Here is a 25,941-nt window from a genome sequence, read left to right as displayed (position 1 = left end):
CTCTATCCTATCATAATTGCAGCCATACTTTGGGCAAGGCAAGGCAATTTTAGTTGTATAGCCCGTTTTTACAAACAGTTTGTCTCAAAGGGCTTTACATGGCATCATAACAACATCCTCTGCCCTTAGATCCTCACATCGACTGAGGAAAAACTCAGGGTGAGCAACAGAGGAGGGATCTCTCACCCAGGACAGGCAGACGTGCAATAGATGTTGTATACAGACAAGAAAACACAAATGGTCAAGGAGGTCCATACTCATACATTCCAATAACACAGCGGTCGAGATCGAGATCCTTAACAAGGGTTGATCTCATTCACCATCACGCAATTCTTACATAGACTGACTCTAATCTCCGCTCATCACCAGTTCATTCTCAGGGCAGCTCATATCCCAAAGTACTATAACAATATTGTACTTCACACTTCACACAACCAGGTACTTATCACCCATGATAGATACAACTCTAGAATCCTTGTTCCTGCTCGCCTTCTTTAGCTTCCTCAGGTGCTTCGAATTTGCCCCAACCTCATCTGTCTTTAGTTTTTCCCATCATCCCAAGCTATCCGATATCACCATACATACCTCAGATTCTCTAATGTTCACACTCTGAAGAAGTAAAACCATCAGCACGGAATCTCTTTTCCCATCTACACTTTACACACCTCGACTCCCACCTCAGATGAACCCGCCACCCCTATGAACTGCTGACAAAGTATATCAGCTCCAGGTACAGCTCCACCTTATGACCCACTCTTCCTCGTTGAAACAGACAAAATGGCCACTTGGTCGAGCCAAAAGCCTTATGGGAAACACTGTGATGGCCATAATTTTCCAGAGAGAGGTAATTTCACAATTTTCCAGCATAACATTTGGGAAGGCTCAGCCTTCCCTAGCCTCCATTACGCCCATGATTCAGCCCATTTATTTCATATTGGTGGATCATCCACGGCTTGGGATGTTGGTCTCAAGCATACCATTCATAGATCCAAAACAACCTAAGTGATCTGTGTCAAGCTCACTCCCGATTGTGCTTCACTTAAACATGACTCTTTTTGGGGTTAAGATCAGCTCTGGCAAAAACCGCCGGGGATCCCCATCCTGAGTCTCATTTCTACATTCTACTTTTCACAGTTCTGATTTGTGTTTTGGCATGGTCTTTGCCAGTGAATGATACACGGGACCTTGGAGTGGTTAAGAGCATGTCCCATGTCAGCAATGCCCAATGAAGTGATCACCGAAACGATTCCCAACTGTGCCTATCTGTACTGCGTTACATTACCCCAGTCTCTCTCCCCACTTTCCTGTCTCACCACTTATCCTGTGAATTAAAGGCAAAAATGCCCCCAAAAAGATTTTTTAAAAATGCAACAATGTATACGAACAGGCGGCTGCAGCAGCAGGTTCAATAAACAGTGAGAAAGTCTAATAATATAACAACATGTTCCTTGATGCAGTTGGTTTTTGATCAGTGCCTGTATGATATACATAATGAGAAGACTTCCTTTCATTTGAACTTGAATTAGTGGTATCTTGCCCGACAATGCAGACTGGAGAAACTGGAAATTAAAACTCAGACTGCTCTACCTGTCCCATGTTTGAATCTGTGAAGCAGAGAAAGTCAATGAAACAGAAACACCGAAATCAGCGGGCAGGTTGCACATGACATGACACTCAGTGACTGCGAGGTGAGTCTGTGTAATCAGGTTATTTCATCAGACAGAATTAACTACACCAGTCTCATTTTTGAGCTGAAATGTCTTCACCTTCTGCTTCATTCACACCTCAATGTGTGAAAACTCAAAGAATGAAGCAAGTTTATCAAGAACCTGTGAAATAACTGCACACTTCTCCTCCAGCAGCTGTCAGTGCTGACAGGAAGTCAAGACAAGACAGGAAGCGGAGGAAGAGGGGGAGGCAGAGCCTGGTGTGAATAGAAAACTGTTCCCGTCCATAGCGAGGGACGACAGCTGTAACACAGTGTGGCAGCTCTCCATAGGCTCTGTGTTATTCAGAGCTTCTCTCTGCCTGCAGGCTCCCTCTGTGTTAGCAGCTCTGAGAGCTCAAGTGAGAATGAAAGCCCTCACTTTGCCCTTCCACAACACTGCTCAAACTACTGTAAAAAAAAAAAATGAAAAGGGGGTGGGGGTGTCCATTATTAAGCTAAGTCATTTACTGAATTCTTACTGTCACATTGGACAAATTTGACCTTTCATCACCTTATTCTGCTCGGAGAGGTAATTGGGGTAATCTGACGTGGAGTTGTGAGGCAGTCAGGCATGGTCACCTACAGTAGATTCAGATCGGAGGCAGCAGAACACTGTCACTCTAGCAGAGTGATGAGCTGCTGTGCACTGGGCCAGCAGGAAAAAAAACAACACGTTTTAAAGATTTCAATAAAAAAACAACATCCAGTTCAACCCAATATACAGTATATTTTACATAATACAATACAGATCTGTCGCCAGGACTCATTCGCGCCATTTACGTAACTTGCGTTTTCAGTGATCAGATTGCAATCAGACAGAGCTTGACCACATGAAAGTACAGGTGTAAACACATGAAAGACACATCGAGGACGAGTTGTGATCCGATCGGCCGAACCACCTCCGAAGGTGGTCAGGGACGCATTGTGACCACATTGAACACAGGTGTAAACAGTAATGCGTCCAGAATCCGCATGCAGCTACTTGGGCGGAAAAACTTCAACTAATTCTTTTTCTTTTTTCTTTTTTAATTGCAATTATGTGATCGGATCTCAATCAGATCTCATGTGGACACTGGAGACCCATACTAGTCCCAGGTGTAAATGCTATCTGGTCAATGATACGAGACGCAACAATCAAAAATAAGGGGCGGTGCGTGGCGCAGTGGTTAAAGTGGCTGCCATATGTTCGAATCCCGCGTGGGGCAGACCTTTCCTGCATGTCATTCCCCCTCTCTCTGCCTCCCCCTTTCCTGTCTATGTACTATCAAATAAAGGCAAAAAAGCCAAAAAATATAGGCTACTTTAAAAAAAACAATCAAAAATAATACATCCACAGGGCGTTTAGAGTGGTGCGGAATACAAGTATTGCTTTTCCATAAATGGGGAACGTTTGCATCACTGCCTCGTGGTGTCACCGAGACGAGAGCTGTGACAGCTGTTCAGAGGCTCTGATCATGCAGGTTTAGTTTTCAGCCACAATGTGGAAGGAGCCTCCACCCTCCCTGTAACAAGTTGCAAGTCATTTATCTAACATCACAATTAGTTCAAAGGTCTTTAATGAAGGTAAAAATGTAACAGAAATATGGAAAGTGAGATGAAACTAGACCATTCACAGATGTGCAGATATTCACAGTCCCTGGCACCAGTCAGTTGCACCTACAGTATAAGTTCTGTCAGGGACATAAAGCACACAAATTGGATACTACAGATCATGACCGATGCGATAATCTCATCAACACATATGAACGTCATGGGCAAGTGCAAAGCTGCCTGCTACCTAAACGCACCACAGTGGATGCTGAGGTGTGATAATATTGCCCTCAGAACACTTGTATAACCCACCGCCACCTTTGTGTCTGCGCTGCTGTAAATATCTTGAGGTTACTTTAAAAGGGTCACTGCAGCAGTCCTTGCATCTTGAACTAGTTCTACTGCACTGCGTCTCATTCTAACTTGACTAGTTAAGTCTCTGCTCCGGTCACCAGCATCACTGCTCTCTTCATCTCTCTTTCACTTGCTACACACATGACCCACGTACTGAGCAGCTCTGCTCCTGCTCCAATATTCTCTCTCTCATTTACTGCAGATACCGCAGATGATAAATCAGTGTAATAAGAGCATTTACTTGCTGCTGCTGCCTCTTAATGCTTAAGGCACGTGTAGTTTCCACATCTGCAAGATAATAACTGCTGTCGGAACAGAAGCTTTATTCTCCATGTTCACATCCCTGGATCCACTCACCCGTTCATCCATTCCACTCCATCAGTCCCCGCCTCCGCCCGGCTACTTAATCTTCAAGCCTGGGCACTTGCAACCTTTACCTATGCTTTACCCTGGTAAACCACTCTATCTCATTCCCTGGAACCTACTCTCTGGAGACCAGTCCTTGCCTACATCCAAACCCACTCCATTCCTGCCCAGCTCAACATTTCTCCTGTTAGTAAAACAGTTTTGTGAATATCAAGCTTGGTGATTATAGGTGGTTTAGGGAGATAAAGCAGACCGGAGACAAGAAGCATGGCAGGTACTGAGGATACAGAGAGCTGCCTTCTTTTTTCATCTATATCTGCATCTGTTCAACACAAAAATGATCAGTATCAGTATCTGTATTAAGATTTAAATCAGAGGTGGGTCCCCCCCTCCTCCTGTTTGCATCAAAATGACTATTGCCCTATATGATGTATATTCTCTACCTTCTTATACTGTATTCCCTCTCTCTCTCCTTGGTGAGTGTCAGGGTTGTTGTGGGGCCAATCTCTGGGCTCACCTCCTGCTGACAGTGTGGGGCCGGCTGCTGGATCCTCCTTTGTCTTGTGCAATTAAATAGACAAAACCACAGACTCCTGTGGCAGAGTTCAGGCAGCCGAGCGACTGCTCTGCTCCAGTCAGATTGTAATGTACTGTGAGAAGGAGCGGGTGGATGTAAACGTCACACTGGGTGGAAAAAAAACTTCTTTAGATTCTCAGATGAAGCCAAGTGTAAAGAACAGAGGTGTCAACCTGCCATGTGTCTTCCCTTCATCTCTCAAGGACGGCTTGAAAGCTTTAAAATGCTTATACAAGGGGTTTCACACATGTTCACAGTGTGTGGCCTTCAGCCACTTCTCCTGAAGAGCCAGTGTCTTCTTTTCCTGCTCTGATTCTCTGGGTAGAGTGATTAATTACACAGTTGCTGACAAAAACAAATCAATAATACACTGACTGGTCTTAATCAATCAGTCTAATTAGTCATCTCAAGTTAATTACATGTAAATGCTGGAAAATACATGGCTGCATATATCAGTGGTGTAGTCCATAATAAGTAGCTCTACTATATACTATACTATTATGATTTGCTTTTTTAAGGATATTAACTCTTCACAGACCAAATGAACACCAGAGAAAAGAAAAGAAAAGAAACTCATAATAAACAGTGCTAAACAGTGATGATAATAATGATAAGTGACTCGACTTGCACTTGTCATGCATCGACTCGGCCTTGCACAGACTCAGACTCGGGTGATGAGTGAGGACTTGACTCGGATGCGTCTTGCAGTCTTCTTTGGTGACTCTGTGACTTGGACTGGGACTCACACACTGCGTGAGACTGACTTTGATTCACAGGAGCAACCATCACCGGAGGACAAACCCCTCCATGACCGATAGATAGAAGAAAATCTTACCCATGGCTTGGAAAGTCTGGACCAGAGAAAGCACAGAGCCACTAGAGATCAATACAAGATCAATGGAGACCTGTGTCTGGCACACTGGGCAGGATTCCAGCAGCAAATCACATATCTGTCCCCTAACTGTTGTTTTCAGAATGGCTGACCTAAACCTTCTTCATTTATTGATTACATGTGTTGAGGCTCTGATCAGTCAACTTCCTCTACATCTGACAGAAACAACTCCATCCAGCTGCAGCTTGATGTGATTTCTCTTTCTTGGCTTTGTTGCTAGGAAACAAGGGGATGTATATTGAAGGTGTGCAGTGTAAGGGGAAAAGGTCATGGGGTTACCGAAAATATATCTAGTACGAATAAACAAATGAGACAATTATTTTGGTAATTAAAAAGATTTTGTATAATGACTTATGTTTACTAGGCCAGGTTATTTATAGCAGTGTGATTGATGGAAAGGATCGGTTACTGCCTGATTTGTAAACTGGAGCTTTGCATTTCCTTTTTGCTATGTCAAACCTCTTAATTTTATTGCAAGCTCAGAGTGATGTTTGTGTGAGTCCAAGTGTGAAATTACTTCTATAGAGATTTTGGTAGGTGTGTGTATAGTGCTAATGAGCTGTTCAGCCATGATAAGCAAATCAGGTTTCTACCTCTCTGTACCAGAGACAGTTAGTACCCAACGAATATTGTTTTCAGACGGTCTGTTCATCCCATTCTAATGGACCATCGTTTCATCTGTGGGACCAAATGGATGTTTGTGCCAAATATAAGGAAATTCCCAGGTGTTACCGAGCCTCAACTGCATTCCCACTAATGGCCTGCTGTTAGAATCTGGCCCCAACAGTGAATCAGTTCCCATAGACTGTAATGTACAATTTTACAGCAATAAACATGCTCATGGTTTTGGTGTCTTCTTCCTTCATGACAACTGTATGGGAGTGATGATTTTTATTACTCACTTCTTCAAACTTTATTATGAAGTTCTACATAATCAGTTTGAACAGCTGTAACACAAAGTGCTCCAGAGTGGATACTGACAAGTGTTTTTTTATTGTATAAATTGTATTAATACAGTGTTATCCTATTGTAGTATATTATGGAGCTTTACAGTATATTGTTGCTGCAAACCAGATTTTGGAGAAAAATGGGAAGATATAAAGGTGTGTGAAGGTATATTGATTCAAATTTTGTTTTGGGATGAAGATATGTTTAAGAAATACAAAATGATACGTGTAGCATGAAGCCTCTCCAAACAAAAAAGAGACAGGAGAATGTTTAAAGTCCACCTCAACCTGTCAGATTTATTTAACCTAAATTGGAGGGAGGTTGCTACGAAAGACACATCAGGCAACACCATAAATCTAAGGTTTCTTCATTTTCATATTTTAAGTCAGTAACTCAGATCATACATTAAATATGTGGTTTAAATTATTGAGAAATTATAAGATTCAGGGAGATACTAACATTTTAAAGTAAATAGCTTATGATGACATTTTCAAACCAATGCAATACAACCAAAGATTTAAACATGGGCATTTCAATTTAGAAAAGAAATGCAGGTGGATCCCTAAGGAGCTTCTAAGGAAAACCACATGAAAGTAATTTTAACATCACTTTAAATACAAGCATTTGAGGACATAGTTGGATAAATATATGTAAGAGTCATCACACCCAATTCGAGTAGATAAAAGTTTAATGTAAATGGAAATCTCTTAGTTTTGCCACAAATATCCTTCAGGACTAGCTACATTAAAATGTACACTGCATTGTTCAGGTGGGTGTTTTAGAAAAGAGTCAAACACATTTTTTCTGGTGTTCCGGTCTGTATACCGACTACACCTGATTTTCTCCTAAGATGTAAAAAAGAAAAAGAAAAAGAAAAGAATAAAAAGTACTTATCCCTTTAAAACCTGGTAGACTACATTTTTTTAATCACTAAAGCACTAAATTCTCCTCCTTGATTCAAAATCTTCTCTGTCCTGAACCCCCGTTTTAAAGCATGGGTTGACGTTGAGAAAGATCGATCACTATTATTAACATCATTTAGATGGTGGTTATGGTCCTATAGTACTACCTACCAGTGGCGGCTGGTGCTACAATAAATTGGGGGGGCGTCAGATAAATAAGATAAATAAAGAGCATTGCGAACTTCACATCCAGCAGTAAACAGCAGTCAGCAGCGGATCAGCTGATCTCTCCCTGCGTACAAACACTCCGTTCTGATCCAGCTCCACTGGACTTTCAAAGTAAAGGTGACGCAGCTGAAAATTAGTCAGGCTAAATAGTGAAACAGCGGCGCCTTTATAGCCGATTTTAGGATGAAACTCTGAACATAACCTGGTCGGGACCAGGTTATGAGCTAAGCATAAGTTACCGTGGTGATCTAAAGAGAGCCACCTTTGTAGTACAGGAGAGACTGGCTTTAGATTCAACATACCTCGCTAACTAACTGGCTTCGCAGTACAGCCCTCAGCTGAGTTTGGCATGACACAGACAGGACACAGACGGGAGAAACTTTTTTCGAATCTTTCTCATTGTCTTTCTCAACGTCAACCATAGTTTAAAGCGATGATTGTTTTGTCGAAAACAACATTTTCACCGGTTAGACAACTCATTTTGTCCAACTGCTTTCACCAAACCTCTGAGTCTTCTCTTGAAATTCAACAGCCATCTCAAAACAGTTGTATCTGTGTTCAAAATGAACCTCTATTTTCAGATCATACAGCAGCCAATCAAAGTAAAAACACCACTGAGTGTTCATTACACACTACATTAAATGGTTAACACAGTGTTCAGGGTGTGTAGCTGCAGATTTTTTTAAAATTTTTATTATTCTTTGTGGCAGTATTGACAAATGAAAAGGATATAACTAGAGTGTGAAGATGAATTTCCCTATGGGACAATAAAGGCATTCTATCATTCTATCATTCTAACTAACCCAGGTGGTTCCTGACAGACTGTGCTCTCTCTAGCCAGGCAATAGAAGGAAAAACTATCCGGTATGGTGGATCCAGCCTTGGCAGGAATCCACACTGACATCACCACAGGCGAAAAACTTTCAACTGGGTTAAAGACAGGGGAGTGTGGTGGAAGGAAAACATTCATGAAAGTTGGGTTGCTGCTGAACTGCTGGCATACCATGACAGCATGATGAAAACTGACGTTATCCCAAATGACCACATGGACAGGATGCTCTGCCTGCTCACTGTGCTGCCCAGATGGAAACAAAACATCTCAAAGACCATCCAGAAATGTGACTAGATGGTGGTGTTATACGGCCCAGAGGTGGCATGAGTTGAGAATGACTGCACAAATGGCCACATAGTGACATCGCCATCATGTTGGCCAGGGATATCAATCATAGCCCTTATGTTATGGCCTCTCCTCTCCTTTGTGAGAAGAAATCCAGCTTCATTCACAAAAATAGATAGATATAGACAGATATTTTTGTTGTTAGGAGTATAGGGGTTATAGCTCCTCCGTTTTTTCTTTCTCTTTTCTCAAACACTGGTTTTCACTGTGAAATAATAAAGAGCTGTGGTCTCAGCTTGACTGAGTGTTAACACTGAGACCAACAAGCCAAAATCTGAACTGAGAACCCAAGACAGAGCTCACTCCACCTGAGACCTCCACCTCATACGATTTCTCCTGTGTGGATAACCAGCCCATGCATCTTCTCTCTGTTTCTTTTCCCTGGGCTTTTCCCCTGTAGGCTTTGTCCACACCAGCCCGGGTTATTTTGCAACCAAAGTTTTGTTAAATAAAATTCTGCGTCCACACGAGTGGTGTAATATTATGCCCCAGCAATACAGTAGGTGGCGATGTAAGGTAAAATGGGAAGGCTAACCAATCAAAATAGTTTAATACCAGGAAGGGAAAGCACCAAAAGCAAAACACTTGCAACAATGGCAACTGGATGGGGCGGTGTGTGGCGCAGTGGGTAGAGCGGCCGCCCCACGTAGAGGTGTCCCCGGTTTGTATCCCGCGTCGGGCAGTCCTTTCCTGCATGTCATTCCCCCTCTCTCTGCCTCCCCGTTTCCTGTCTATCTCTACTGCTTGCTATCAAATAAAGGCAAAAAGCCAAAAAAAAACATTTAAAAAACAAAACAAAAAAACAATGGCAACTGGATATGACAACCGAATAGGACAGCTGACAGCATGCCAATAAACAACAACAACTTTGTCATGCCCATGTTAGCTAGCAAGCTAACGTTAACTCTAGCTAACAACCTCTACGTACAGGATAAAATGTTAAAGGTGAAGCGGTAAAACCCCTCAGTTCTGACCAGTACTTAACACTATGGATTCAAATTCAAACAATCTGTATGGATAGACACACATACGCTGCTGCAGAGTGATTTGCATACTTTACACTGTACACTTACTTACAACATACTGAAATCTTTGATCTTCGACCTTTTCTGAATTGCTCTCAATGATTTCTCTGTGCACTTGCTGTATGCGCCCACTGTTGTGCTGGAGGACACGTGCAACGGTGGAAAGCCTTCAGAATTCACATCATCTTTAACAACTCTGTGACCATGTCAACTCTGAGAGCCTGTTGTGAAATAGTGGGTCCTCCACCTTCATGTGACAGTTTTGTACTTGTACACAAAGGGAATGTGCATTATGCATGTATTCTGGACCCTGTATTGCAGTGGTTCCGAACCTTTTTTGGCTCGTGACCCCATTTTGACATCACAAATTTCTGGCCACCCCACGATCACATGCAGTCACATGATTGCAACCATCAATCAAGATGTGCCAGCTCATATTTTTATATGCTGCATTTTATTTGCACTTGATTTATATTCAAGAAAGTGAAAGTATAGAATACAGTTTTTTAAGATTGTGTGTGGTGTTTTTAATCATAATTTTCAAAAAGGATAATAATAAGTTAACAATATATATTTATATATTTGTTTGTATATTTGTTAACTTATTATTATCCTTTTTCAATTAATAGACATTTCAGGGGACCCCATTTGAATTCCAGGCAATCACCCGTGGGGTCCCGATCCCAAGGCAAAACACTGCTGTATGGATTCACAGTAAAGTTTTAGTGACACAAAACATTTGTTTTTGTTGTCTATGTAGCACAGAGTGCACGGCATCTGGTCTGATGACCATGATTTTGGCTTCTCAATTTAAAAAAGAAATGTAAATGGATGCGTACCCCACAGGGTAAGTTGTCACATGGTATTTTCTAGTGGAAACATCTTATCCCATCAATTTTGTGCTTTCAAGTTTTAGAACCTCACAGCACAATACAGTAGATTTTGAATAAAGATATGACAAAAATAGAGGTTTCCACACTAATATTAGAAGTTGAAAGTTAGATTTATTTAGACAGGCTAATCAGTGGAAGTGTATGAAAAAATAAAAACCCATTTTTTGCTAGCGGCTCTCGCTAAGCCAATAGCAGGCAGAGGTGCTGCTAATTGCTGCTTCACGGAGCTGTGTGGGAGTTAGGTGTTGTGGGGAATTAGAGTTGGGTGTTAGTTAGAATAAATTGAGTTCGAATTTTTTCGCTGCAGAACTGTTTAAATTTGGGAGATGGGATTAGGGAGATGAAATCTTTAAAAAATCATTAGTAGGTCAATTGACTGTGGGACTATTCTGCCTTAATTATCCACAAAGACTTCCTTTTTTGGCCACAGATGATGCAAAGCAATACTGTTTTCACTAAGCTGCATGTTCAAAAATGTTTGACAAGTTTCTCCCACTTCACTCGGCTGGTTATTATCTCAGGTTAAAAGAGATAATAACCGGCTGACAAGTATGATTGATTTGAAGATTGTTATCTGTACTTACAGGGTCTCATGTTCTTACAGGAAACAGAGCAAAGGCAGAAGATGGCTGATAAATGTCAGTCTTGTATAAAGCACATGGAAGTGATACTTGAGTAAAGGGGCACATATCAGATAATGACTTTGGTTGAGGATAAAGTCACCTTTTAGAAAATTACTTGAGTATAAGTATCTGATAATTATTGTCGACTGGTTCGTCTTCTCCTGGGTCGCCATGGCCACCACCATCATTTCAGACTGCACTGTTGAAGTCATTAAAGCAGAAGTAAGCGGAATATTTGTGTTAATATACGTCTTAAATAGTTATTCTTCCGACAGCAATCACTTACATAGAGTGTTTGGTCCGAAACACGGGTCTGTCAGTCAGTCTGCTCTGCTGTAAGCCGAGGAGAAAACGTCTTGTATACTTCCTTGTATCCTACAAGCTTTATCCAATGAGGAGAGAGAACGGCATGAAGGGCTGTGTGTGCAGCCAAAGGATGTGCGTGAATGTGGTGACGTAGGGACGAGGACCAATAGATCCATGACGAGGGCTGCTAACTCCATTGGCTGACAAGAACGACCGGATTGCTTACTTCTGCTTTAACCAGCAGTACCTAAGTAGTAGTTGCGGTATGGTCAACTCCCACAGTCCTGCTGTCCACCATTGTGGACTGAATGGTGGTGGTGGGGATCTGAGGACTTTTGGAAATTAGCTCTTGAGCTAAATCTGGCATATTTAAAACAAATTGATTTATTTTGTATTTATGAATATGCAGAGTCCCATGAATGAATAAATGAAAATAAAATGAAATGAAATGGATGCAGGTTCATGATGTGCACCAATTATTATTCTAGTTTGTGTAAACTTGATTTCATTTTTGAAAATGACTTCACAATGTCACTTAATCCTTCTTCCAATAGCAGCAACAAGAGTTATAAACACTTATTAACTCCCATCCTACCACCTGGTTTGAACTTCTTCATTGCTGTTTGTGGGCTGCTCTGTGTTTGTTGCATTCATCTCCTCTACTAAAAAAATAAATAAAAAAATCCACCAGCTTGTTGTGTGGTGATTAAAGCAGTTTGATCGATAACATAAGCCTCTGTTCACAATATCTAACATTAACAGAACAATAGCCTGTAACCACTGAGTTATGAGGCAATTAGTTTGAAGCAAATATCTGGTTTAACAAAAGGTGTGGTGCTTCTAAACATTAATAATACTGAACACCTTAAACGAATAAAGTAAAATAAAAATAAATAAATAAAAATAAAAACAACAGCCGGTGTTGTTTCTGAGATAATGATGACAGGAGGAAGCAGGCTCTGCCAGCCAGCCCTGGAGAGTCAGGAAATTTACACCACAGCTGGTAATTGTCACAAATTCGGTTCTCAGCAGGATCCAAATGCAGACATGGAAGGAAGGCACTGAAGTCACAGGAAACACACATGACCACAGGACGATCTGACCAAAGACTGGGTAAAACACTGAAGTCAAATACACAATGAAAAAATGATACAGGGGTGAGGAAAACCATGCACACAGGAGGAGAGCACACAAAGAAACACACGCAGGAAATTTCAAAATAAAACAGGACATTTAACCGGAACACAAAAACCGGACGGAGCCTGAGCAGAGATCACTGGGAGCTCGGAGCGTCTAGGGAGCTCAGGCAGGACGGAGGAGTCAGAGAGCAGGAGCACTGGGAGTTTGGGGGAATCAGAGAGTGGGAACACTGGGACTCTAGGAAAAGGGTATCAGGGGAGGGGAGGTCTGGGAGCTCAGAGAGTACTGGGATCATTGGGAATTCAGGGAAAGGGTACACTGGGTGGTCGGAGTGCTGCAGCTGGAGGAAGTGCTGGAACAGGGACGGTGTCAGCCGGGATGCTCGGGAGTGGAGCCTCTGGGAGTGGACGCTCTGGGAGGCCGGGCAGCTGGGTCTCTCCTCTGCAGCCCTGCACTGATAAGTGATACAGCCAATGGATGAGAATATGCTGTCATATTTGGTGATTATGAAAAAGATCCCAAACCACTGTTTCAGTCCAATAATCCTGGAACAGATGTGAAGTTATGAAACCAGCAGACCAGAGAAGGTCAAAGACTGAATTTAGAGCACACATCTCTACAACAACATCATCTGAGCTATACTCTACACAGCAGCTTATTGGTTTTTCTGTGGCTTGGAGGAAAACAACGCCTCAGGACATTTTGGCTGCATTCAGAATAAAAAACGAAAAAGTTGAAAGCTACTGAGTATCAGGAGAAAGTTGCACCGATATGCAGTTTCTATCCAGAGAAAGCAGCTTGTCAGTTTCTAAAAACTCTGCAGTCAGAGTGAGACGCAGGCAGTGATGGAAGAAATCAGTTATCTGTACAATTCATTTGAATGTATGATATCAGTTAGAGCAGCAGTGGTGGGACACAGCCCATTTGTCACCTAACAACCTGATTATTACTGCAGTCAGTGCTCACATTATAAAGTTTGAGCTACAGAGTTTTTTTTTCTTGTTCAGACAAAAGATAGATAATAACTTTAACAAAAAGTAGAAATGTCACCTAGAAGTATTTCCATCAGTCAAAATGTCACATAGGCAGGGTGGAGAGAGAGAGACACTGTGTTCTGTGCTCTGCTGGAGGCAGTGGACACACTGAGAGGTACTACAACTTCACACATGGTGTACATGCAAAAGATGACATGGGAACTGCTAACAGCCAGAGACACATCACAAGGATGTCACATAATACAATATGAATTGTCATTAATGACGGGTTTAATTGGATATTAGTGTCACTTGAAGTCTGTTCTTTGTTCTCTTGCAGCCTTTTTCTGAAAGTCGAACCTGTGCCTGCTATGTAATGAGGAACCTGCACAAACATAGACATATGTACGGTATGTATACAACCTAATCGTATATAGTTCAGTTCAGTTAAGGGAAATTGGATTTGCAGTAAGCATTACAAACATAATAGACAAAAGACAGCATCAAAGACATCAACATGTCACTAGCCACAACATAGTGCAGTAATACATGCAAAACAGTACGAATAATAAAAACATACTACTACTAATACATTACTGTTATAATAATAATGCATAATGCTCTGCGCATAGTAAAGATGTAAACAGTCTATACAGTGCATTAAAGTGCATAGTGCTGCAAGAATTGAAAAAAATAAAAATAAAAATAACCCTTTAATACCAAAGCGCATTTAAGTGCTGTAGAAAGGTGATTGAGCCCTCCTTGCCCCCGGTACCAGTACTCACAGGTAGGGGTGGCATTAGCCATATTTTTACAGTGTCGCCTTCTTTGCTTACATCGTCACTCGGAGTGGGAAGATTCAACACCGTCACATAACGTTACCGTTAACGTTAACAGTTGCAGCTAATGCCCCCTTAATTCAAATCAGTTTAACCCAAATGTGGTTTTACTTTGAAATATGGCCTGATGTACCTTCGGACGTTAACAACCCATACCTTCCTTAAATCTGTATCAACCGGGAAGCGATGAAAGGAAAGCAGTTTATCAGACTCCCGGCATTTGTACAGCTTGCAGCCAGAGATGCAGCAGTTATACAGTTTGTTTACCCACCCCGAGTGATAACGTATGGAAAGATGGCATCGCTGTGAATTATGCAAATTCCTAAACTAATGACATCATGACATCATTGTCACTCAACTGAGGGAACAGCTCGTAAAACCACATGAATTTCAACCAAGGGAGCCTGAAAATGACAGTTTTTTTGTTGTTGACAATTCTCACATTTTGGGGGCCGGAAGGCAAGACAAGCACTTAAATATAGAGCCTTCAAAAAGTGTTATCTCCATAATATGTTTAATGACGATGTCTGTGTGTTTGGGTTCATTGAGAATACATTTGGGGCCAATCAGACACCTCCCTGATGGATAAGTATTTTTACTTTACAGCATTTGCCCTAACCATTGCACAATACTGTGTATACTTATGTATATAGATTTCATGTAGCAACCTGTTCATAAAGTACATTTGCATATTGGCAAGTCTGCTTATTTCCCTCTGAGTGTTCTCCCAGCAGGCATCAACGTGTGAGTTTCCCCCCATGTACCTGAACCCATCGTCCTCCATGTTTTCATAAAACATTACTCAGATTTAATTTGATGTGTCAAATATCCTGCTGTCTGGCTTGAACATGATTTGGAAGCACGGTGGTTTGGGTGAGTAAACCGTGTGCAGCAGAGACACATGGGTCACACATAATCACATATATATAAAGGCAGAGGAGCTCTTTAATTTTTCCACAGTAAATTGTGTGAACAATCTCCTGCTGCAAATTTAATTTCAGCTTTCAGTGACCATCAGCTCAGGTGAAGTCAGGCGCACATTTAGATACACAAGAGAGGCAAGGGTGGTTGAACACAGGTGAGACACATTAGGGCTGCACATACGCTCAACATGGAGGGAAAAGAAACTCAAGACAAAGACAGGAAGTGAAACTTACCAAGGGCACACAAGAGAAGCACTTTCAAAATAAAACTGGAAATTAACTAAATAGAGAAAACCACAACATTCAAAACACTGTTCTGCCCCATAAATGATCTGATGCCTGTTTACGTCTCTCATGTCACTCACACTGCCCTCTTGTGGCCTCTGAGGCCTGTTCACCTTCAGTATTGTATCTGTTTCATGGGTGTAAATCCTATTGACAGAGACTGGAACTCGTTGCACTAATAGGGGAGCAGAACGTTTTGGTCCTTGGTGCATTCAGGATAATCCTCGGATCTTTGACTAGTGATTAGTTATTGTTGAGGGAAAAGTGCTTATGTCACGCTGCCCTCAGCTGTTTTCCAATCTGCCTTCTCTCTTCTCTGTACTTGTGCTCTTGTGACTCGTGATATGTCATCCGTCTCAGTCCAAGTGCTGTTCCAGTTGAAGGTGTCATCCGTACACATACTTAATTTTATTTAAAAGAAATAAACTTTCTTGTTTTGTGATTTGTAAGGGAGGCGCACAGGTCCAGAGAGTGTATTAACCATCTTCTCCTTTGTTTCAGCACATTCTCTATGGACATTTAAAGTTGTTTAATCCGAAGTTATTAAACTTGCACATCCATCTTTCACCAAAATATTTGAATGAAACACCATATACCTAAATAGCACAGATAAACATCACAGTTTGATATCTTATTTCACTCAGATGTGTCTGTGAAGAATGTTCTAGTTTAAAACTGTTATCTGAAGAGGGACAGAGGGAGACTAGTTTCTATGTGTGTTAATGTGTGAGACAAAGAGTTCACACCTTTCTGATGAGAGTTAGTCTCTTTGGTGTCACTTTTCCTCTTTAAGGAACAGTCAGTTATCAACACATGAAGTCTTTTTGGCTTCTTCAGGTGGCCTGGTGTCCATTCATTGAGCTGATCATTTGAGCCATGGTCTAGTTATAAATAACTCTACTTAAAGCAGGTGTGATTGTTAGAGAAGGATCATATGGTCTCTGTTTGATGATGGGAGGATCAACAAAGTATCAGTGTTGGGTCCATGACCCTTTTTCCTTTACATCAAACGCTGCATGTCTCATCGGTCAGTGGTCAGTGGACTGTTTAATGCTGCAGTCTGCTGGAGCAGCAGCAGGTCTGACCTGAACACAAGGAGACTGGACACGCTGGTTAAAAAGGGGCTAGGACACTCAGGACTGTAGTTGAGACACACCTGCAGTGTAGGAAGCAGGACATCTTAGACACCGACCATCCTCTCCACAATACAACGCAATACAATTTTGGGGGGCACTACCTCCGTTTAGTTTTGTTGCTCATTCCACCGATGCACGATCCTTACAAGTTGTACCCCGTTGTAAAGGTGACTAATCAGGCTTTCCAATGATATAAAATACAACACCAATTGGTAATAACATTTCCAAACTTTCCAAAGCACTAGCATCAGTGGGTTTCCTGCTTGTTCTTTAGTTACTGCTAGTCAGTTTGTTGAATCACTGGTCAGCTCTGCTTTCTCTCCCTACAGTGCGTCTGCTCTGGATCTGACAGTACTAACTAGTGATTTGCTGATATTTTTAGAGAGATGATAAGAAGAGGAGGAAGTGGATCGCTTTTGTAAAATGCTAGGATAGAACGAAAGTGAAGCTCATCACCAAAAACCGCCTCTGCAGTCAGAAATTTTAATTTGTTACAGGAAAAACTTTCCAATCTGTTGCAGGCAGAAAGGAGAAGTTTTTCCTCTAGCCAAGAATATGACTCTGGTTCTGGTGGCTCAGACATCTGACTGAATTTTGCTGATATGGTTTCTGGATGAAATCCTTTAACATAAAGTAACTGACAGAGATGGAGAACCATCCTAACACCAGGTCAGAGCTTTCAGTAGACACACCCCCAGCGTTCCAGAGGGGGAGAATCTTGGCTATTTTTTGTTATATATTTTAACCCTTATTTTATATTTTTGGCTATATATATATATATATATATTTTTTTTTTTTTCATTATCCAAATTTGGCATATTTATATATTTTGGCATGTTTTATAGTCCATTATTTGTGTTTGCGTCTCGTCCCCTGTTTAGTCCCCGTTTTATCTTGAAGCTCCTGTCTTGTCTTCCTGTGCTTTCCCTCCTGTGTGTCTCACCTGTGTTTGATCACCACACCTGTGTCTTGTTTCCTTGTGTATTTAACCTAATTGTTTTCCTATTGTCCTTTTATAGGATAGTCTGTGTAAATTTCCTCAAAACTCACATATTTTCCTGCCCTATACAGAATCTTTAACGATAGTTTCTGAAAAGATGCATTAAACACCGAGCTCACATTATGTGACTTAGCATATTGGTTTATTAGAAGTAAAAGGTCATTTATTGCTAACCATAAGTGAAGAAAATATGATTCATTCCACTTTCTTATGATTTACCCTCATTGTTTTGTTTGACTGCAGTCAGCACAGGTGCTAGAACTTCATATCCAGGCACATACACACTGTACTCTCAGGACTGAAGACACACAACACACACAGGCACACACACAGAGCAGTGCAGTGCAGCAGAGCAAGTGTTTGTCTAATTGTGTGTAATCTCAGGAGAGGTCCGGGTTTATGCTCCTCTCTCTGTGGATGGCAGGCTGCTGGGGGAAGATAGTGCTGATGTGCCCTTGGGCTTGGAAACCACAGACTCTGCGTTTCATGTGAGTGTGGAGATAAAAGGCCAGAGAAGGAAGAGGAGGAATTAAAGCTGCCACAGACAAGCAAGATGAGGACCGAGGACTAGACTGGGATTTACACCAACGCTGAGTCACTGAGGCTATGTCCGTCTTTTTTTCTTTTCTTTAGGGGACAAGTGAGAAGTGGCTTTTATTAGCAGGTTCACCTGGGTTTAAAAAGCCTGGGTTTGGCAATATGAGCAGTTCAGTTCAGTTCAGTTCAGTTCAGTTCAGAAAACTCTATTATCCCCTGAGTGGATTGTTTCAATATGCTCACCTATGAAATATTATTTTAATCATACTAATCATAATTCATACTTGTTACTAAAATGATAGTGGAGATCAAACTATATCTCTTTATTATGCAAACCTTTTTTGTGGCAATCAAGTACGATTCTTCTATATCAACCCAGTCTATATTTTTTACAGTGTAGTCATGTGTTGAAATGAATGCATATTTTTTATTATGGAGAAAAGGTTATTAATAAGACTTTGCTTTGTTAGTGGTTTTCATGGAAGATATCTGATATGAATTTTAACAGTAGCGACATGCTCAAGACTATTTCTATGTTGGCTTTATCATATATTAAACACATGAAAGTTACTATTGTAGAGTAACGTAAGTTATACCTATAACTATGGATCTATGAGACCGAGCGATGACCGTCACCACGGTCTTCACCTTGAATGATGCCCGTCCTACTACCTATCCTCGAGACCTTATGACAACAATGTCATGTGACTGACCTTAGGAGGCGCGGCCCCGAGTCTATAAGGGGTTCCGGGTGACGTTGCCTCCGCCTCCTGCCTGGAACGCCTCAGCCGGTTCTGAACGACAGAGAATGGTGACGGTCATCGTTCGGTCTCATAGATCCATAGTTATAGGTATAACTTACGATCTATTTCGACCTCACTCAGACCGTCACCACGGTCGTCACCTTGGATGACACATACCATCAAAGTCGTGCAGAACTGAGGACTCCACCCTGTCCTGGCTCCGTCCAGCAGCAGAAAGCACCGCCACGCCCAAAGGAGCCGGCGCCGCCACGTTGACCCTGTAAAACCGAGCAAAAGTACATGGGGTGGTCCAGGATGCTGCCGCACAAATCTCTGTCATGGGCACACCTTTCAGGGCAGCCCAGGAGGTTGCCACACTCCTCACCGAGTGTGCCACCAGAGTACCAGGTATTGGAAGACCCAGCCCCTCATACGCCTGTGATATAGTGTCTACCACCCAGTGTGACAGGCGCTGTTTAGACACAGCAGCCCCCCGTGTGTGTGCCCCATAGCAGACAAACAGTGTCTCAGCGGGTGGGTACGTGCCAGGTAGGCCCTCAATGCCCTCACTGGGCAAAGTGTGCGCATGGCCAAGTCCCCCTCCCCCGAAGTCGGGTCTGGTTGGAATGAGCTAATTTCAATCACCTGGTTCACTGTCTGAGGGTTTACCACCTTAGGCAGGAACGCAGGGTTAGGCCACAATGAGACCCCCGAGTCGTCAGCCTTCCATCGCAGGCACTGCTCACTGGTGGACAGAGCATGCAACTCACTGACTCTCTTGGCAGAGCAGATTGCCAGCAGGAACAAGGTCTTATGCGACAGGGATTTCAGATCTGCCTGCGCTACCGGTTCGTAAGGGGCTCGAGTCAGTGACCTCAAGACCAGGGAGAGGTCCCATGACGGAGCCCTAAGCACCCTGCCCGGACGCAAACGGTGCGCTCCTCTAACAAACTGTGAGACCAAGGGGTGCCTCCCCACTGAGGCGCCCCCGACCGGCTCGTGAAAAGCAGAAATCGCCACTGAATACAACCTGACAGTGCTAGAAGCTTTCCCAGAGTCCAAAAGGGACTGCAGGAAGCGCAAGACGAGGTGCACCGAGCACGCGGAGGGGTCCACCTGCTGCTGGCGACACCAGTCAGAGAACACTCTCCATTTCTGACTGTAACTGGCCCGTGTGGAAGGAGCTCTAGCGCTCCTTAGAGTATGCAACACTGCCTCGTCTAGCTCCTCAGCCTGGGGCTGCTGAGCGGCCAAGCCCACAACTGCAGCACCACCGGTCTGGGGTGCCAGACCTGACCCTCTGCCTGGGACAGCAGGTCCGCCCTGACCGGCAAAGGCCATGGTTGGCCGTGGACCAGCCGGAGGAGAGCCGGAAACCAGGGCCTCCCGGGCTACCTGGGAGCTATCAGCAAAACCCTGTAACGTCCTGCGGCCACTCTGTGGAGGACATGGGGGATCAGAGGAAACGGGGGAAAAGCATACAATAGGCCTGTCGGCCACTCGTGAGACAGTGCATCTATTCCCAGGGGAGCCCCCTGAGACTCCAGGGAGAACCACTGGTCGCAGTGGGCTGTCCTCGCAGACGCAAAGAGATCGACCTGTGCTCTGCCGAATTGGGACCAGAGCCGCTCCACGACCTGCGGGTGTAGTCGCCATTCGCCTGGGAGGGGTCCGGTCCTGGATAGGAGGTCCGCCGCCAGATTCTCCACCCCCGGAATGAAGAGCGCCCTGAGGGACGCTAGACGGGGAAACGCCCACAGCAGGAGCCTCCTGGTCACCTGGAGACACCGGAGAGACCTGGTTCCCCCTTGGTGGTTTATGTGGTAAACCGTAGAGGAGTTGTCCGACCTCACTAAAACGTGGCTAGGTGGACCGCCCTCAGCTCCAGCAAATTGATGTGTTGGCCCATCCAGTGTGGGCCCCATACACCCCTCACCGTCCTGCCTTCCCAGACTGCACCCCAGCCCGTCAGGGAGGCGTCTGTGGACACTACTGCTCGCCGTGAAGGGAGATCCCCCAATGGGACCCCCACGGCCAAGAGGGCCTTGTCCGTCCAAGGGTGCAGTGCCTGGACGAACCGCCGTGTCACCCTGAGCTTCACCCGTCTGTCTCGTTTCGGATGAAGACCAAAGGCATTCAGCCACCTCTGCAGAGGCCGAGCTCTGAGAAGGCCCAAGGGAACCACCGATACTGCCGCTGAAATCATCCCTAACAGCCTCTGAAACTGAGCCACTTCCAGCCGCCTGCCCGGCTGAAACTGCTCCGCTAAGGCCACCAGATTTCCGACCCTCCGAGGAGTGAGAGAGGCCGTCATAGTGAGGGAGTCGAGAAGTAGCCCCAGAAACACCGCCTGTTGTGTAGGTTCGAGATTGCTTTTTTTCAGATTTACCTTGAAGCCCAGGTCCTGAACGTGGTCCATAACCACCTTCGTGTCCTGGAGCACCTGACTGCGACTGGGGGCACAGATCAGCCAGTCGTCCAGGTACGGCAATATTTTCAGGCCCTTTGCCTGCAAAGGAGACAGTGCCGCTGCCACCACCCTGGTGAACACTCTGGGGGACAGTGACAGGCCGAAGGGGAGGACCCTGAACTGATAGGCCTGCCCTTGGAATGCAAACCGGAGGAACGGCCAGTGGTTTTCGCAGATGGGGACGTGGAAATAGGCGTCCTTCAGATCGAGGGACGTGAACCACTCCCCCTTCTCGATGGTGTGCAGAATCTGCCTCGTCGTCAACATCTTGAATGGGAGGACCTTTACAAATTTGTTTAGGTGCCTCAAGTCTAAAATTGGTCGCAGGGTGCCATCTTTTTTCGGAGTTAAAAAGTACTTGGAGTAGAACCCAGCGTGCTGTGCGCTGGAGTCTACCCTGACGATCGCCTCCTTCTGAAGGAGGGTCGTGACCTCCGCAGCCAACACCTGCGCCTGGACTGTATCCCTTACCACTGTCATGTGGACCCCGGTAAAGGGAGGGGGCCGCCGTCGAAACTGGACCCGGTAACCTGTCCCCACGGTGGACAGAACCCACGGATCTGAAACAGATTTTTCCCAGCTGTCCAGGCGAAGCTGGGAAACAGGCTCGACGGCCGGCCCTGGAGCGTCAGGCACTCCCCTGCGTCAGCTGGGCGTGACTCACCTGAGCCGCCTCAATGAGGTTCAGTGTGTCCTGCTCCTCTTGGCCGACCGTCTTCCGAATTGCTGCCAGCAAAATGGCCAGCGCGTTCCCGGAGCGAGCCGCACGTGCAGCTGCATTGAACGTGCGACAAACCAGGCTGTCCGTCTTGTGGCACTCCTTCACCGGGCAGCGAGGGTTGGCCGTGACCCGCTCGGGACCGAGCGACGTCAGGGCCGCCATCTCCCCCTCCACCGGTGGCATATCTGCCAGCCCCGTGTCCGGAGGAAACTGGGGCTTCATCAGCCTCCGACAACCTGCATTGAACTGAGGCGCCGCCGCTGGGTTATTCCAAGCCTTTCTAAGCATTTGCAGGTAGTCCTCAGCTGCCGGCACAGAGACTGAGGGCTGGGGCCGAGAAATGCCAGCCCACACACCTTCCACTGCACTTGGAGCCTCCGCCGGCACCGAGAGCCCAATAATCTTGGCTGCACTCAAAATCCTTGATGTGACATCCAGCGCCGGGGAGCCGTTGTCTCGACCACTACCGCGCTCTGACTCCAAGCACAGTGAGGAGTTGAGCTTCTCCTCGGACTGGCTCGCGCTCCCACCAAAGGAGCTGCAGGCGTACAGGGAGAGGACATCCGGTGAGCCCGTCCTCTCTTCCTGAAACGACGGCAGATCCCCCTGAGAGGCCGCACCTAGCCCCTGCGGCTCCGTGGCTGGGGCGGCCGCGGGCTGCTGAGCCTCAATCCTACTGAGCCTCTCTGACAGCCCCTGGATAGCGGCCAGGATTTGGAGCTGAGTCTCCTCAGGCTGTCCCCGGTGTGTGTCGGTTTCCGGGCTGGGCCATGTCCTCTACTATGCTCAGGACTATGCGCCCGCTTGCGGCTCCTGCTCCACTTTGAGCTGCGCCTGCCGTCCTTTACTTCCGGGGGGGGGGAGCTGCCCTTTTGTCCCGAGCCGTCTCCTCCGCCATCTTGGCTCTGCGCCTGCGCTCCTCCAGAGGGAGCTCGGCTGCAGCCAGGCACGGACTCTCCACATCCTCCACCAGGTGTGCCATCCCCAAGCAGTGGGGGCACTCCCTGTGGCCATCACGTGGATCCATGGCCACCTGGCAGTACCTGCAGCACTGGGAGGCCATAACTAACATAAAACGCACCGCACTGCGAACAGCGGGGGATTTTCCCAAAAAAAATAAAATTCACCTGGATTTCACTGGCTGATACCCCCCTGCGAACAGGGGATAAAGCAAATCAAAGCCACACCAATAAACTCAAATTAAACCAGTAACCAGTTACTTTAATGTCCTGAGTGACTTACCTCTACTCAGCCAACAATGAACACAAAAGGACCTCACGTGAGGAAAAAGTATCTGGCGTCCCCTCCGCGTGCGCGAACGCACGAGGGACTGTCCCACAAACACCCGCTCACTGCGAACAGCCAGCCGTCGGGTCAAAACAACAGAAAGAATTATCACAAAACACTTTGAAAACTGCGCTATGCAGAAGCTCACTCACCGGCGCTCACAGCTCACCGTGCTCCGACCAGACGTAACACTGGAAAGACACCTGTAACGAGCAGGAATAAAGAATGGACTGTCACGTCCGACGCGCTAGTAAACACATGAAACTCACCGACACCCACGCAATCCACAGGGACCCTAGGCACCTGCACCGTAGTGGCGGATTGATGGTGGGGTCCGGAAACAATAATACTCACGGTCTCGGATGAGGTGAGAAAGGCAAAGAGGCGGAGGCGACGTCACCCGGAACCCGTTATAGACTCGGGGCCGGGCCTCCTAAGGTCAGTCACATGACATTGTTGTCATAAGGTCTCGAGGATAGGTAGTAGGACGGGCATCATTCAAGGTGAAGACCGTGGTGACGGTCTGAGTGAGGTCGAAATAGATCAACTGTTTCAAAATCTTAACAGTCGTTTTTCAGTTTTTACTAAATAGTATGTAAAGTTTATTTAAGAGGTAACAGCAGTATTCGTCACTCAGCTCCTGGTTGGACCTCTGATTGATCATCATATCACCAAGAAAAGACACCAAGAGCTTTTCTACCATCACAGTGTCAAAGAATGCCAGTAATCTGCATTAAACTTACCAGCCAGTGACTACATTTATTACACCACCAGCCTTCAATAGAATGTTAATTTATCACCTCATTATCTGTATTTTACTGTTGTAAAATGTGGAGCCAGTTTTAAATGTGACCAGACATCCTCATTTTCCGGTCAACAGTCTTGTATTTGCTGGGCTGAAGCCATAACTGTATAGTGAAGTACAATACAAACACTGAGGCATGCCCTGAGTGGCCCTGAGTCAGTTTTGTTAATTTGTAACTATGCTACATTATACCTAAAGCCTATACCCCCTAAAAGAGGCAACAACTAAACCAGTATCCCCACTGTGCTTGATTACATCACTCACGCTGGTATTCCCAGAGAGCTTGTTACAGATGAGATATGGGAGGTGTCTGATCCATCAAAGACTAGTTATCTCTTTTGTCCTGAGGATGTGGGGGTGGCTCATGAGAACCACAGACATGGTTTGGGGGAATCTGCTGAAACCGCCTCAACAGAATGAATGGTATGATTGCTCAGCCGTGAAGTGGAGCTCTGCCCCGGCTGCTTTTGCCATCATCAGAAAACATATTACTGGAACGATGTGGCACTGCCCTGATGAGGTCATTCAGTAGATGGGAGAGGTGACACATCAGATCTACAAACCAGAGAGTAAACAACAACATTTCACACAGATATGCTGAAGGAATAGCACCCGAGGCGGCCCCAGAAGTGTCTGCAAACCAGTCTCCTCTTCTCCATTCTGTCTGAGTTTCAAGGAAGAAGAGGGCTTGGTAGAACAGTAGCCTATCAATTGTTCATTACTGATGGGAAAGGATGAGAAGCAACTAGACTTAGCTCAGCTGTCAGATGAGATGAGAAGGGAGGTTCCTCAGACCTGCAAAACCTAAATCAGTTTAAAAGTCCTGGATTCAGATGTGGGTATGTTGTGTTGGTTTGTTCGTGTGAAGATCACAAGTTTGTCTAGACCTTTTCCTCATATGAGTGTGAATACCAACTGGAAAATATTGCAGGTGATTTTGACACACTATCCACACGTTTCTGTGTTGCTCATTCCCCAGAGGCATGATCCATACAGTACAAGTTGTACCTCCTTATAAAACACAACACCAACTGGTATAATTAAAGGGGAGAAATGATTAACTGAAATAATGTTTCCAAACTCTTTTTTTTTCAGTGTTTACAGAAACCCATCCCATCAAGAACAGCACACATGGCACCAGTGGAGAGGAAAAACTTCACTCAGACTCTGGGTGCTTGATCATCTGCCTCAGTCGGTACTGTAAGTATGGGAGAGTTTGTTCAAAACTTTTGGGGTTGTTGTGTCTTTTTTGTGTATCTTTTCGTTAAAAATAGAATAATACACTACTGCACGTAGCATCTGACTGGTGTGCAACAATGAAAACACCAGGTAAGGATGGGCCAAATCCTGGAGTGTGTTGTTTGTTTTTCCTTATGGCACTGTGGTCATACTGTGAAGCCAGTCAGCTGAGAGGTGAGAGTTGTTTACAATCCCCCCATATTGCAATGGCTGTGTCAGGGTGATGTGAGAATAATCCCTTGGTACATTGGAAGATCTGAGACTGACTATGAACAGTTCACCATCCTGACAGCAGATCGTCTCCTTCTTTGTT

Source organism: Trachurus japonicus, chromosome 4 (genome assembly GCF_045865225.1).
Source record: "Trachurus japonicus isolate A0001 chromosome 4, Traja_1.0".
NCBI lineage: Eukaryota > Metazoa > Chordata > Actinopteri > Carangiformes > Carangidae > Trachurus > Trachurus japonicus.
This window is presented reverse-complemented; position numbering follows the sequence as displayed.